We start from the raw sequence: 13,826 nt of genomic DNA, 5'->3' as shown, positions 1-13,826 counted from the left end.
CAGAAACAGCGAGAGCGGCATCATGATAGGACCACCTGGTATAGAGCTGCTGGCCCAGTCTACAGAATGTACCACATCATTTAGACCCAAACATACAGTCTATGGAATGGAGACAGGGCTCTTCACAAGTCCTCTATGCCAGCCCTAGCAATGGAAACACAGCTCCCACAAAATAACATCAGAGCTTACATTCAAATAATCACTGGCAACAAACACACTGCTGCTGAAGTGGAAAAAACCTATTAGAGAGCCTGGGTGACTGTGGACCATGGATCCAATGACTGCATGGATCCCACTAAACCAGCATTTAGACTAGAATGCTCTCTACAGTGCTGCCACAATGAGATGGATATAATACATGTACAGTGAAGGAAAGAAGTATTTGACCCCCTCTCAATCTGAAAGATTTCTGTCTCCCAGTTGTCTTTTATACAGGTAACGAGCTGAGATTAGGAGCACACTCTTAAAGGGAGTGCTCCTAATCTCAGTTTGTTACCTGTATAAAAGACACCTGTCCACAGAAGCAATCCATCAATCATATTCCAAACTCTCCACCATGGCCAAGTCCAAAGAGCTCTCCAAAGATGTAGAAGATTGTAGACCTACACAAGGAATGGGCTATTAGACCATCGCCAAGCAGCTTGGTGAGAAGGTGACAACAGTTGGTGAGATTACTAGCAAATGGAAGAAACACAAAAGAACAGTCAATCTCCCTCGGCCTGGGGCTCCATGCAAGATCTCACCCCGTGGAGTTGCAATGATCATGAGAACGGTGAGGATTCAGCCCAGAACTACACGGGAGGATCTTGTCAATGATCTCAAGGCAGCTGGGACCATAGTCACCAAGAAAACAATTGGTAACACACTACGCCGTGGACTGAAATCCTGCAGCGCCCGCAAGGTCCCCCTGCTCAAGAAAGCACATATACATGCCCGTCTGAAGTTTGCCAATGAACTTCTGAATGATTCAGAAATGTTGTGGTCAGATGAGACCTAAATGGAGCTCTTTGGCATCAACTCAACTCGCTGTGTTTGGAGGAGGAGGAATGCTGCCTATGACCCCAAGAACATCATCCCCACCGTCAAACATGGAGGTGGAAACATTATGCTTTGGGGGTGTTTTTCTGCTAAGGGGACAGGACAACTTCAACGCATCAAAGGGACGATGGACGGGGCCATGTACCATCAAATCTTGGGTGAGAAGCTCCTTCCCTCAGCCAGGGCATTGAAAATGGGTCGTGGATGGGTATTCCAGCATGACAATGGCCCAAAACACACGGCCAAGGCAACAAAGGAGTGGCTCAAGAAGAAGCACATTAAGGTCCTGGAGTGGCCTAGCCAGTCTCCAGACCTTAATCCCATAGAAAATCTGTGGAGGGAGCTGAAGGTTTGAGTTGCCAAACGTCAGCCTCGAAACCTTAATGACTTGGAGAAGATCTGCAAAGAGGAGTGGGACAAAATCCCTCCTGAGATGTGTGCCAACCTGGTGGCCAACTACAAGAAACATCTAACCTCTGTGATTGCCAACAAGGGTTTTGCCACCAAGTACTAAGTCATGTTTTGCAGAGGGGTCAAATAATTATTTCCTTCATTAAAATGCAAATTAATTTCTAACATTTTTTACATGTGTTTTTCTGGATTTTTTTGTTGTTATGCTGTCTCTCACTGTTCAAATAAACCTACCATTAAAATTATAGACTGATCATTTCTTTGTCAGTGAGCAAACATACAAAATCAGCAGGGGATCAAATACTTTTCTCCCTCACTGTACATACAACCAGATCTCCTTACCTGGTTGAATATGCATAACATGCCCTTAGTTATAGTGCCTTCAGAAAGTATTCACACTCCATTACGTTTTCCACATTTTATTGCGTTACAACCTGAATTTAAAATGGATGAAATTTCAATTTTGTGTGACTGATCTACACACATTACTCATTATGTCAAAGTGGAATTACGTTTTTTACACATTTTTACAAATTAATAAAAAAACGAAAATCTGAAATGTCTTCATTTAATAAGTATTCAACCCTGTTGTTATGGCAAGGCTAAATAACGTCAGGAGTACAAATTTGCTTAACAAGTCAAGTAATAGGTTGCATGCTCCCGAGTAGCGCAGCGGTCTAAGGCACTGCATCTCAGTGCTAGAGGCTTCACTACAGACCCTGGTTCAATCCCGGGCTGTATCACAACCGGCCGTGATCAGGTGTCCCACAGGGCGGCACACAATTTGCCCTGCGTTGTCCGGGTTAGGGCAGGGTTTGGCCAGGGTAGGCCATCATTGTAAAACAAGAATTTGTTCTTAACTGAATTGCCTAGTTAAATATAACTATTAATTAAACTTTGGATGGTGTATCAAAACACCCAGTCAAATCAAAGATACAGGCATCCTTCCTAACTCAGTTGACGGAGAGGAAGGAAAACGCTAAGTGATTTCACCATTAGGTCAATGGTGATTTTAAACCAGTTACAGTATTAAATGGCTGTGATAGGAGAGAACTGAGGATGGAACAACAACATTGTAGTTACTCCACAATACTAACCTAATTGACAGAGTGAAAAGAAGGAAACCTGTACAGAAATCCAACACAACACTGAGTACCACTCTTCACATTTTCAAGCATGGTGGTGACTGCGTCATGTTATGGGTATTGTTATCATCGGCAAGGACTTGGGAGTTTTTGTAGGAGAAAAAGAAAAGGAATTAGAGCTAAGCACAGTCCTAGAGGAAATCCTGGTTCAGTCTGCTTTCCACCAGACACTGGGAGACATGTCCACCTTTCATCAGGACAATAACCTAAAACACAAGGTCAAATATACACTGGAGTTACTAACCAAGATGACATTGAATGTTCCTGAGTGGCCTAGTTACAGTTTTGACTTAAATCGGCATGAAAATATATGGCAAGACATGAAAATGATTGTCTAGAAAAGATCAACAACCAACTTCAGAGGTTGAAGAATTGTTTAAAGAATAATGGGCAAATATTGTACTATCCAGGTTTGTAAAGATCTTAGAGAATCACCTAGAAATACTCACAGCTGTAATCACTGCCAAAGGTGATCCTAACGTATTGACTCCGGGTAGAATACTTATCTAATGAAGATACAGTGCACCTGGAAAGTATTCACACCCCACGACTTTTCCCACATTCTGTTGCGTTACAGCCTTATCTTAAAATTGTTTTGTTTTTCTTCATCAATCTACACACAATACCCTGTAATGACAAAGCAAAAACAGGATTTTAGAAATGTTGGCAGATTTATTGCAAATAAAAAACTGAAATATCACATTTACATAAGTATTCAGACCATTTACTCAGTACTTTCTTGAAGCACTAACTACAGCCTCGAGCCTTCTTGGGTATGACGCTACAAGCTTGGCACACCGGTATTTGGGGAGTTTCTCCCATTCTTCTCTGCAGATCCGATCAAGCTCTGTCAGGTTGGATGGGGAGCGTCACTGCACAGCTATTTTCAGGTCTCTCCAGAGATGTTCAATCAGGTTCAAGTCCGGGCTCTGGTTGGGACACTCAAGGACATTCAGAGACTTGTCCCGAAACCTCTCCTTAGTTGTCTTGGCTGTGTGTTAATGGTTGTTGTCTTGTTGGAAGGTGAATCCTTGCCCCAGTCTGAGATCCTGAGTGCTCTGGAGCAGGTTTCCATCAAGAATCTCTCTGTAGTTTTCTCTGTTCATCTTTCCCTCAATCCTGATGAGTCTCCCAGTCCCTGCTGCTGAAAAACATCCCCACAGCATGATGCTGCCACCACCATGCTTTACTGTAGGGATGGTGCTAGGTTTCTTCCAGACGTGACGCTTGGCATTCAGGCCAAATAATTCAATTCTTGCATTCATAAGACCAGAGAATCTTGTTCCTCATGGTCAGAGAGTCTGTAGGTGCCTTGGTGGTTCTAAACTTCTTCCATTTAATAATGATGGAGGCCACTGTGTTCTTGAGGGACCTTCAATGCTGCAGACATTTTTTGGTACCCTTCCCCAGATCTGTGCCTCGACACAACCCTGTCTCGGAGCTCTACGGACAATTCCATCAACCTCATGGCTTGGTTTTTGGTCTGACGTCCACTGTCAACTGTGGGACCTCATATAGACAGGTGTGTGCCTTTCCAAATCATGTCCCATCAATTGAATTTACCACAGGTGGACTCCAATCATTGCAAGGAAGATCAATGGAAACAGGATGCACCTGAGCTCAATTTCAAGTCTCATAGCAAAGGGTCTGAATATTTCTGAAAATAAGTTATTTCTCTTTTTATTTTTAATACATTTGCTAAAATGACAAAAAACCTGCAATGTATATTAGTATTTTATGTTCCATAACGTTCCCTTTACAAAAATAAATTTTTATTCCACAGAGTATTTTGTGTAGATCGTTGACAAAAAAAGACAATTAAATCCATTTTAATCCTACTTTGGAACGCAACAACATGTGGAAAAGGCAAAGGGGTGTGAATAGTTTCTGAAGGCACTGTATATAACAGTTACAGGAGTATATATATTATTACATAGATTAGAGGAATATGAGTATTACCAAAGGCAAATGTTTTGTCTGTGGGTCTGCAGGTTTAGAGTTATGCCAGTAAACAGTGACCTAATGCTAAGCATTACTGTAGACTAAAGAGCAGTGGACTGGTCTCTCCCCTGCCCCCTGGCTGCCCTCTGGCTGCCCCCTAACCTGTACGATCCAGGGGCTTTGTGTAAAGTAAACTGTCTGTCATAGTGACCTCCAACAGAGAGAGAGCTGTCTGTCTGTGGTCATCATGGGTCTCGTCCCCCCCACCCAAACAGGGTTCAGTAACGGGAAGGGGCCCCCTCCACCAGTCAGTTCCAGCCAGTCAGCCAGCATTAGCCAGAGACCCACACCACCAGCCACCCAGCCCCAGTCATTCAGGACCCTAGCCTGGCCTGCACTGTGTCCTAGCCAGCATGGCCTGGTCTGAATCTAGCCTGGCGTCTCGTCGCCTCTCCGTCTCCTCCATGGAGACAGCCTATCAGGGGCTCACGTCATCCGTCTCCTGGACCCGATGGGCAGGGAAACCTGGGCGGATAACAGCCAGGCCCTATCAGTGGGGATGCCTATTTTAAGTGGATGCTCTCTCTCGCTCTCTCTCAGAGTTGTTTTAAAGCAGCTAAAGCGTTGTTGCCAACCAGTTATCTGTCTGGAAGAGAAAATGATATATATATTTTTCTTTAGGTTGACAAACATACAGACACACAGTTTACCAGACAGATTCTGACGTATCTCGGGATAACTACAATTTGGGAAGCCAGTTCCGACACTGAAAGAAAGGGGAGCAAGTAAGGGCAACCTAGCTTGATTGTTTGGGGTCATTTCCCCCGTAAATAACCCGTGAACTATACAGCACCAAGGGTGAAAAATTACACATGGAAATGTGCAAAGCTGACGTGCGCTGCTGTCCAAACCAGGTGGTGTATTCTCAGGGTATGTGGCAATCTGGCCTTCAGTGCTGGAAAATAGAACTGTATACACTTTTCGACATGTCACACAGACAGTGGAGCCCCGTTCAGTTTCAGAACTGGGAAAGGAACAATGGAGAAAGAAAATGCAACAAAGACACTCAGTCAGTTGAGTGTGAAACAAACAACAGTTCCTCTCAGGCAGCTGCAGCAGCAGCAGGTGCTCAGAGTCCTCCCCTCCACCACGCTGTAACCTTGAAGGGAATAGACAGGAATGCTGCCTGCTGGCCGCGCTATCTGAGGAGAGAAATACTGACTGCAAATGCTTTTTTTCTGTGGGTGTGAGGGAGGGGGGGGAGAGAGAGAGAGAGAGAGAGAGAGAGAGAGAGAGAGAGAGAGAGAGAGAGAGAGAGAGAGAGAGAGAGAGAGAGAGAGGACTAGTCAATATTCCAGAGTCCATCAGAGGAACCAGGTTTTTGTGTGTGTGTCGGTAGGTCTATGTGAAACCACACTGTGACCCCTGAAAAAAAAAGTTAATGTCTAACTTCTTTATCTCTCTTTTACAGCCAAGGGTTGTACCCCGAATCAATACACGATGCACAAATATCTCAGAGTTCAGTGTTCTGAACAGAGAGATAGAGAAGTAGGTGATGACGAGAGCCTGAGATTTCCCCATCCGTAGACCACCTGGAAAAAAGGCTCATGTAGAACAGACCTATGATACAGTGTGAATGCAGATTAAGGTCAGACCGTTTAACTCAAAGAGTTGAAAAAGAGTAGGAAAGCAGAAGTCCCTAAAAGGCCAAGCATGCAGTAGAATCATGATTTCACCATGTGCAGGCTGCGTTTCATTGTTATACGGTTTTCCACTGAAAAATCATTCAGTGCAACAGATACTATTCATTGTGAAATGTAACGTTAAAGCAATGAACATTGGATTCAGATATGTTGAAATATTCATAGTCCACAGAGCTTACTCTATAAAATTAAGAAAAACAAAAAAACCTTTACATTATCACACCACAGTGAGTTGACAGAATTAAATGCAGGAATTTTTTCCAATATATTTTGAGCAAGATTATGTGAATCCATATACATCATGATCATTTCTACTTTTGGGGGGTAAAATTCACAACAACAAAAAACACATAATAAATGAAAAACATCCTATGTTATACAGGGAAAGAATACACAAAATAAACACATCATAAATGCAAAGAGGCTCACTCAAAAGTATTTCGTTTTTGTTGCGATGTAACACAGTGCAGGTATGGATCTTGCATCCAACAACAGACCATAGCTACATATAATGTGGTGCATTCTATCTAACCTTCTAATGCTTTTCTCTGGGTTAAAAGTGGAGTGTGATGAAACTGCTCTTATTCACAATGTACCGGTACCACCACTGTGCTAATAACCTGTATGTGTTGTTTGAGAGGCACACCATGATTGGTTCAAGCCAACTGTTGATTAATCACAACTCCTCCATTGTTCTAATGACTTGCAGATCTAATCACCACGATGGAGAAGATAGAGTGACAGTTTGTGTGATGGCTACTCTCTCTGTCTCAGTGTCACCCGATTACACCACAGCTATTTGTTCTGGCTTGTATTTACATTACGACACAAAAATTTGATTGTGCTGAAATGTTCTGCAATATAATGTGATTGTTTTTTAAAGTTTCCTTAGTTGTTTTCCCTCGTGGGATGTGTTTACTACCAACCGGACTCCTCCGCCTGTTCTGTTACTGCTCTTGCCGGAGAAATGCAGTGTTGAATAAACCTATTCCCCTACTTCACACACCTCTAACCTTTTTCATTATTCAACTACATTCTCTTTCTTAATAAACTATATTTTCTCGAATACTTATTTACATAAAAATGGGTACAAAACATTGGAACATGTGCGCTTTCCATGACAGACTGACCAGGTGAATCCAAGTGAAAGCTTGAAGCAGAGAGTGAATGGGCAAGACAAAAGATTGAAATGCCTTGGAAACGGGGTATAGTAGAAGGTGCTAGGCGCACCGGTTTGAGTGTGCCAAGAGCTGCAACGTTGCTAACTTTTTCACACTCAACAGTTTCCTGTGTTTTTCAAGAATGGTCCACCACCCAAAAGACATCCAGACAACTTGACACAACTGTGGGAAACATTGGAGCCAACATGGGCAGGAAGCATTGGAGTCAACATGGGCAGGAAGCATTGGATTCAACATGGGCAGGAAGCATTGGAGTCAACATGGGCAGGAAGCATTGGAGTCAACATGGGCAGGAAGCATTGGAGTCAACATGGGCAGGAAGCATTGGAGTCAACATGGGCAGGAAGCATTGGAGTCAACATGGGCAGGAAGCATTGGAGTCAACATGGGCAGGAAGCATTGGAGTCAACATGGGCAGGAAGCATTGGAGTCAACATGGGCAGGAAGCATTGGAGTCAACATGGGCAGGAAGCATTGGAGTCAACATGGGCAGGAAGCATTGGAGTCAACATGGGCAGGAAGCATTGGAGTCAACATGGGCCATCATCCCTGAGGAAAGCTTTCAACGCCTTGAGGCTGTTCTGAGGGCAAAAGTGTGTGCAACTCAATATTAGCAAGGTGTTCCTAACGTTTTGTACACACAGTGTATAAATATGGTTATAACATGGTGGTACAGCATTTATAGCCTATCTGTATTCTCAGAAGTCTCTCTTCAATCTCTCTCTGCATCAAAAACACTTGAGGCTCTTTAGTTTACTGCCCAGCCAAAGGTTGCACTTCCAGAGCTTTATAGAATTATTAAGTAAGCAATTATGATAACCCACTGTTTCAAAGATAATACAATGATAAGGTTCTGCCAAAGTCCCACTGTAGAGTAGTTTGCTCTATAACACTGTTTTCCCTCTACAGAGGCCATACTGTCCTCTCCTCTTTCAGGTCGAGTGTTTGTTTTGATTTCTGTTGAGTATGAAATGTCCCCCGATAGAGGCATGGTAAAAACCTCTGCCATCCACACTTTGTAATGACCCCGCTTAGCTAGTGCTAGTGGCATTTTATCAGAGCTCATAAACCTTGAATGACTATATATTGATAAAGACTGTTTAAAGTGTCATCTGAACGATAACATTTGCACTGTAAATGTGACCCTACAGGCTTGGGCTCTCAGTACTCCAATCAGGCTGTGGTGGTGATAAGCATGGTGCGTGTAGTGGGCCACAGCCATACACATCAATAAGGTCAAAAGTTACACAACCTTTTGTGGGGATTTATATATACAGCTGAGGAGGCTGCAAGGGAGCTTGTGATGCAATGTGGATTCTCTATGTCAATTCATCGCAAAATGTATATCATTTATTTGCCTCACAACATGAGTTCTGCAAAAAATATATAAATAATGTGGTGAGAAATATTATATGTAAAAATCATTTAAAAAAATTATAAAGCTACAACAAGTTGAAGAGAAAAGAGAGAAAGGTAACCCTTTATTTTAAAGCCTGGTATTTACAAGGCAGTTACTTAGAAAGGACTTGTTAAAACAGTAGCTACCTAATAAGTGCATAGCAATTACACTTTGCTTTCTTTGAGATTCATTGACACAAGCGTCACTATGTACCTTTTGGTACCAGGTAGTTACCAATTATGTTGACATCTTCGCTGAAAGATGGGGAATCATGAACATTTAATGAGGGTTACTGGGATTTCATTATTAAATGTAGAAACCTATAGAAAGATTCTGATTGGCCAATTTTCACACACACCCTATGAGAACAATACAGGCTATCTGCCATCGATAACGAATCATGAATAAATACATCATGCAACAATATCAGTCCCCCAAAAAGATAAGTATTAATAATACTGTAGTATGATATAAACTGTGGACACTGTGCAGTATTGCACAGCGCTAACGCGGTTAGCGTTGGCCAGTAACTGAAAGGTTGCTGGTTCGAATCCCTGAGCCGACTAGGTGAAAAATCGGTCTGTGCCTGTAACGGTCTTCTTCATCCTCTGACGAGGAGTAGTAGGAAGGATCGGAGGACCAATGATCAGCGTGGTAAGTGTTTATGATACTTTTAATAGAACACAGAAAAATACAAAATAACGTGAAATAACAAAACCCGAAACAGTTCCGTGTGGAACACAGAGACACAGAAAATAATCACCCACAAAGCAAGGGTGAAAACAGGCTGCCTAAGTATGGTTCTCAATCAGGGACAACGATTGACAGCTGCCTCTGATTGAGAACCATACCAGGCCAAACACAGAAATACCAACTCATAGAAAAACAAACATAGACAACCCACCCAACTCACGCCATGACCATACTAAAACAAAGACAATAACAAAAAGAACTAAGGTCAGAACGTGACAGTGCCCTTGAGCAAGGCACTTGCTCTCTCTGGAGAAGAGAGTTTCTGCTAAATTATGTAAATGTATAGTCACTTTTTAAATTGTGTTGCAATGGAGACACATGCCAACAAGCTCTCACAGTCTCATTGCAGAATTAGACGTTCATTCACGTTCTGCAAACGCCAAGTTTAGAGGTGTTTTTGTTGCTCTCATTCTGAATTGTTAAGGTAAGGGTTAAGGTTTGGGATAGGGTTAAAAATTAAAAATAAAACAGTCTCCACAACTGGGAACAAACACGCAGTTTTCTGATCAAGAGTCATTGGATCATGGGATTATGCCCATCCACCACCCCAGTCCACAACACCCTAGCAAAACCCAAACCTACTTGATGGTAATAGCACTCACTGTTGCCCCTAGTGGCCGGTTTTTGAAGGCATTTCCGAATGTCCTCAGGACATGGACAGATGTCCAATTTCGACGTCAATATTGAACGATCTCCTTGCACATACAACCATAGGTGTAAACTAATAAAATGTTACTTTAGCGTTCAAACAACAACTTGGGGACACGAGTCACCACATCATTGAGTTGTTCAGTCCTTTATTCCCCCTCCATGTTACATGTGTAATATGCTTCCCACATGAGAGGGCCGGGACTCTTTGCCCTGATCATTAAAGCAATCAGTGTGTCAGTTAGTATAGAGGTGGGGTCGGTGAGGAAGAGAATATAGCTCCTTTATGACTTTACTGTGGAGGTGGGGCGGCCAAACTCCATGAACACACACACACACACCGACTTTTTGGAGGTGGGACTGGCGGTGGTTCCAGGCTGAACTCCATGAACACACACAGCCCCCCCCCCTCAACCCAGTATAAGGCACTCTCTGATCCAAGATGTGCCTGTCCAGACAGAGTGCACTTTGCCCAGGCCAGCCATAAACCCGACCATAAATACAGCTCTGCTTATGAACTGGATGACGTGAGAGGACCTTCAGACCGAGAGAGATCAATGCCTCCAACACGGCACTCAGATTCAAGACAGGCACATACACTGACAAATGCTGAACACGCACATACAGTTATGAAAAAACATTACTCTTACCTGGAATTGGGTTGACATGGGTCGACCTCCCAAATAAAGAGGAAGGATTAAATGATTTCCAACATGGCAGGTTTGAATTGAAACTAACACATAAATAGCACTTATTCTGAACATATCTAGGGGAAATACTATTTTCAAAGATGGTTGCAATTGATTTCCCTTCATAATGTTCTGGCAGGACAATATGCAAGAAGCAGCTCAGAAAGCTATGTCCAAGAGGCCTAAACGCTTACTGGGCAGGGGATATACTGCCACCTTGTGGTTTGTTCAAGAATATGCACGTCAACTACAGTAAAGATACAAAACATTAGGAACATCTGCTCTTTCCATGACATAGACTGACCAGGTGAATCCAGGTAAAAGCTATTATCCCTCATTGATGTCACTTGTTAAATCCATTTCAACCAGTATAGATGAATGGGAAGAAACAGGTTAAAGAAGGATTTTTAAGCCTTGAGACAATTGAGTCATAGATTGTGTATATGTGCCATTCAGAGGGTGAATGGGAGAGACAAAAGATTTAAGTGCCTTTGAACGGAGTATGGTAGTAGGTACCAGGCACACCGGTTTGTGTCAAGAACTGCAACGCTGCTGGGCTCAACAGTTTTCCATGTGTATCAAGAATGGTTCACCACCCAAAGGACATCCAGCCAACTTGACACAACTGTGGGAAGCATTGGAGTCAACGTGCCGGCCTCCCTGTGGAACGCTTGACACCTTGTAGAGTCCGTGGCCGCACAAATTGAGGCTGTTCTGAGGGCAATATGGGGCCTGCAACTCAATATTAGGAAGGTGTTCCTAATCTTTTGTACACTGTGTATATTGTTCTTCTCACCCTTCTTTAAGTTTAGAAAAATAGAATCCAACATTTTAAAGTGATGGGATATTTTCTACACAAAACCCCAAAACACATTCTTTTCAGGATATGAGTTTAGACGGGTAAGCCTTCATCGTGCTCCTTACACTAACTTAGAAGGGAAATCTATTTTTACAAAAAATAAAGTTATAAAGTCTACATTTTTTCTTAAAGGGAAACGGTGAGGCGCTGTAATATTCTATGAGGTTCTGTACCTTACCTTCTTCTGCAGCTTCTCGATCAGAGCAGACGGCTCAGTACTCAAGACATAGGAGGGAAGGACACCAGTTAGTTATATATACAGACCGTCTGTGCGGCGGGTAAAACAGACCACCGTGAGGTTAAAGGGATAGTTCGCAGTTGGATGAACTACCTTTTAAACATAGCTTTGGTGTTTCTATTGTGTTATACAGTAGGTTATGTTCTATGTTATGTGACAAGTCCTAGACAACCAGAGGGGTATACTACCAAGCAGGGTTAGTGAGTTAGCCAGCTAACTGTGATAAACAACCAGAGGGGTATACTACCAAGCAGGGTTAGTGAGTTAGCCAGCTAACTGTGATAAACAACCAGAAATAACTACTGATATTCTGGCTCATAAAAAAAGCTAAACCTGTGTATTTGGTTGTTGTCAATCACACCATGCCCATTTCATTCACATCAGAAGAAGCAAAATATATATTTCAGAATATTTAGGCATGTTGCTTTGTAGTATACCCCCTGGTCCTTGCCCTGATCCATGGGTGGCTGATCAGCAGCAGATAGGCCCCCAAACAGGCAGTCTGCTGATCCCCTACCATGGCTCAGACCCAGCCAGACCCAGTCCATTCCAACATCCATCACCCTGACTGATTGGCTGCAGCCCTGCTGTCCCGTCAGGGTGTTGGAGACAGCACTATCTCCTCTGGCCTGGGGAGGCTGGCTAAGCTGCCTAGGGAGGGCTGTTTGCTGACTGGGCCATGAGGGGTTAGGGGCTGTTACTCCCCCACCAGGTGGTCAATTTGTCAGTTAACCCCTGCTGGGTGTGAGTGACAGCAGCCCATCAGTTCAGCCTGGGGAGAAGAATGGAGATGTGCGTCACCCCAGGACACTGACTTTGACCCCTCATGACTGTGCTGTGACCATCCCTAGAGTCTTATGATTTACAGCGCCTTCAGAAGGTTTTCACACCCATTGACTATTTCCCCATTTTGTTGTTTTTCAGACAGAAATTTTGTCTCACTGGCCTACAAATGATTTACAACATGGCAGGTTTGAATTGAAACTAACACATAAATAGCACTTATTCTGAACATATCTAGGGGAAATACTATTTTCAAAGATGGTTGCAATTGATTTCCCTTCATAATGTTCTGGCAGGACAATATGCATGTTGTTTTTCAGCCAGACATTTTGTGTCACTGGCCTACAAATAATACCCCATTATGTCAAAGTAGGAATTGTGTTCAATTAATTTAAAATGAAAAGCTGAAATGTCTTCTCAATAATTATTCAACCCCTTTGTTATGGCTAACCTAAATAAGTTAATGAGTAAACATTTGGTAAACAGGTCACATAAGTTGCATGGACTCACACACGCTAGTAGTGTTTAACAAGGTTTTTGAATGACTACCTCATCTCTGTGCCCCACACATACAGATCAGTCAAGCAGTTCAACCACAAAGACCAGGGAGATTTTCATACGTCTCGTAAAGGGCACCTACTGGTAAATAAAAAGCAGACATTGAATCTCCCTTTGAGCTTGGTGAAGTTATTAATGACACTTTAGATGGTGTATCAAAACACCCAGTCACTACAAAGATACAAACCGCTTAGGGATTTCACCAGGAGGCCAATGGTGACTTAAAAACAGTTAGTTTAATGGCTGTGATAGAAAACTGAGGATGGATCAACAACATTGTAGTTCCTCCACAATACTAACCTAAATGACAGAGTGAAAAGGAAGCTTTATACAGAATAAAAATATTACAAAACATGTGTAATGGATGTGAAACAGCTAGCTTAGTTAGCGGTGGTGCGCGCTAAATAGCGTTTCAATCGGTGACGTCACTTGCTCTGAGACCTTGAAGTAGTAGTTCCCCTTGCTCTGCAAGGGCCGTGG

The sequence above is a fragment of the Oncorhynchus kisutch genome, linkage group LG30, assembly GCF_002021735.2.
Source record: "Oncorhynchus kisutch isolate 150728-3 linkage group LG30, Okis_V2, whole genome shotgun sequence".
Lineage (NCBI taxonomy): Eukaryota > Metazoa > Chordata > Actinopteri > Salmoniformes > Salmonidae > Oncorhynchus > Oncorhynchus kisutch.
Note: the sequence above shows the minus strand (reverse complement) of the source record.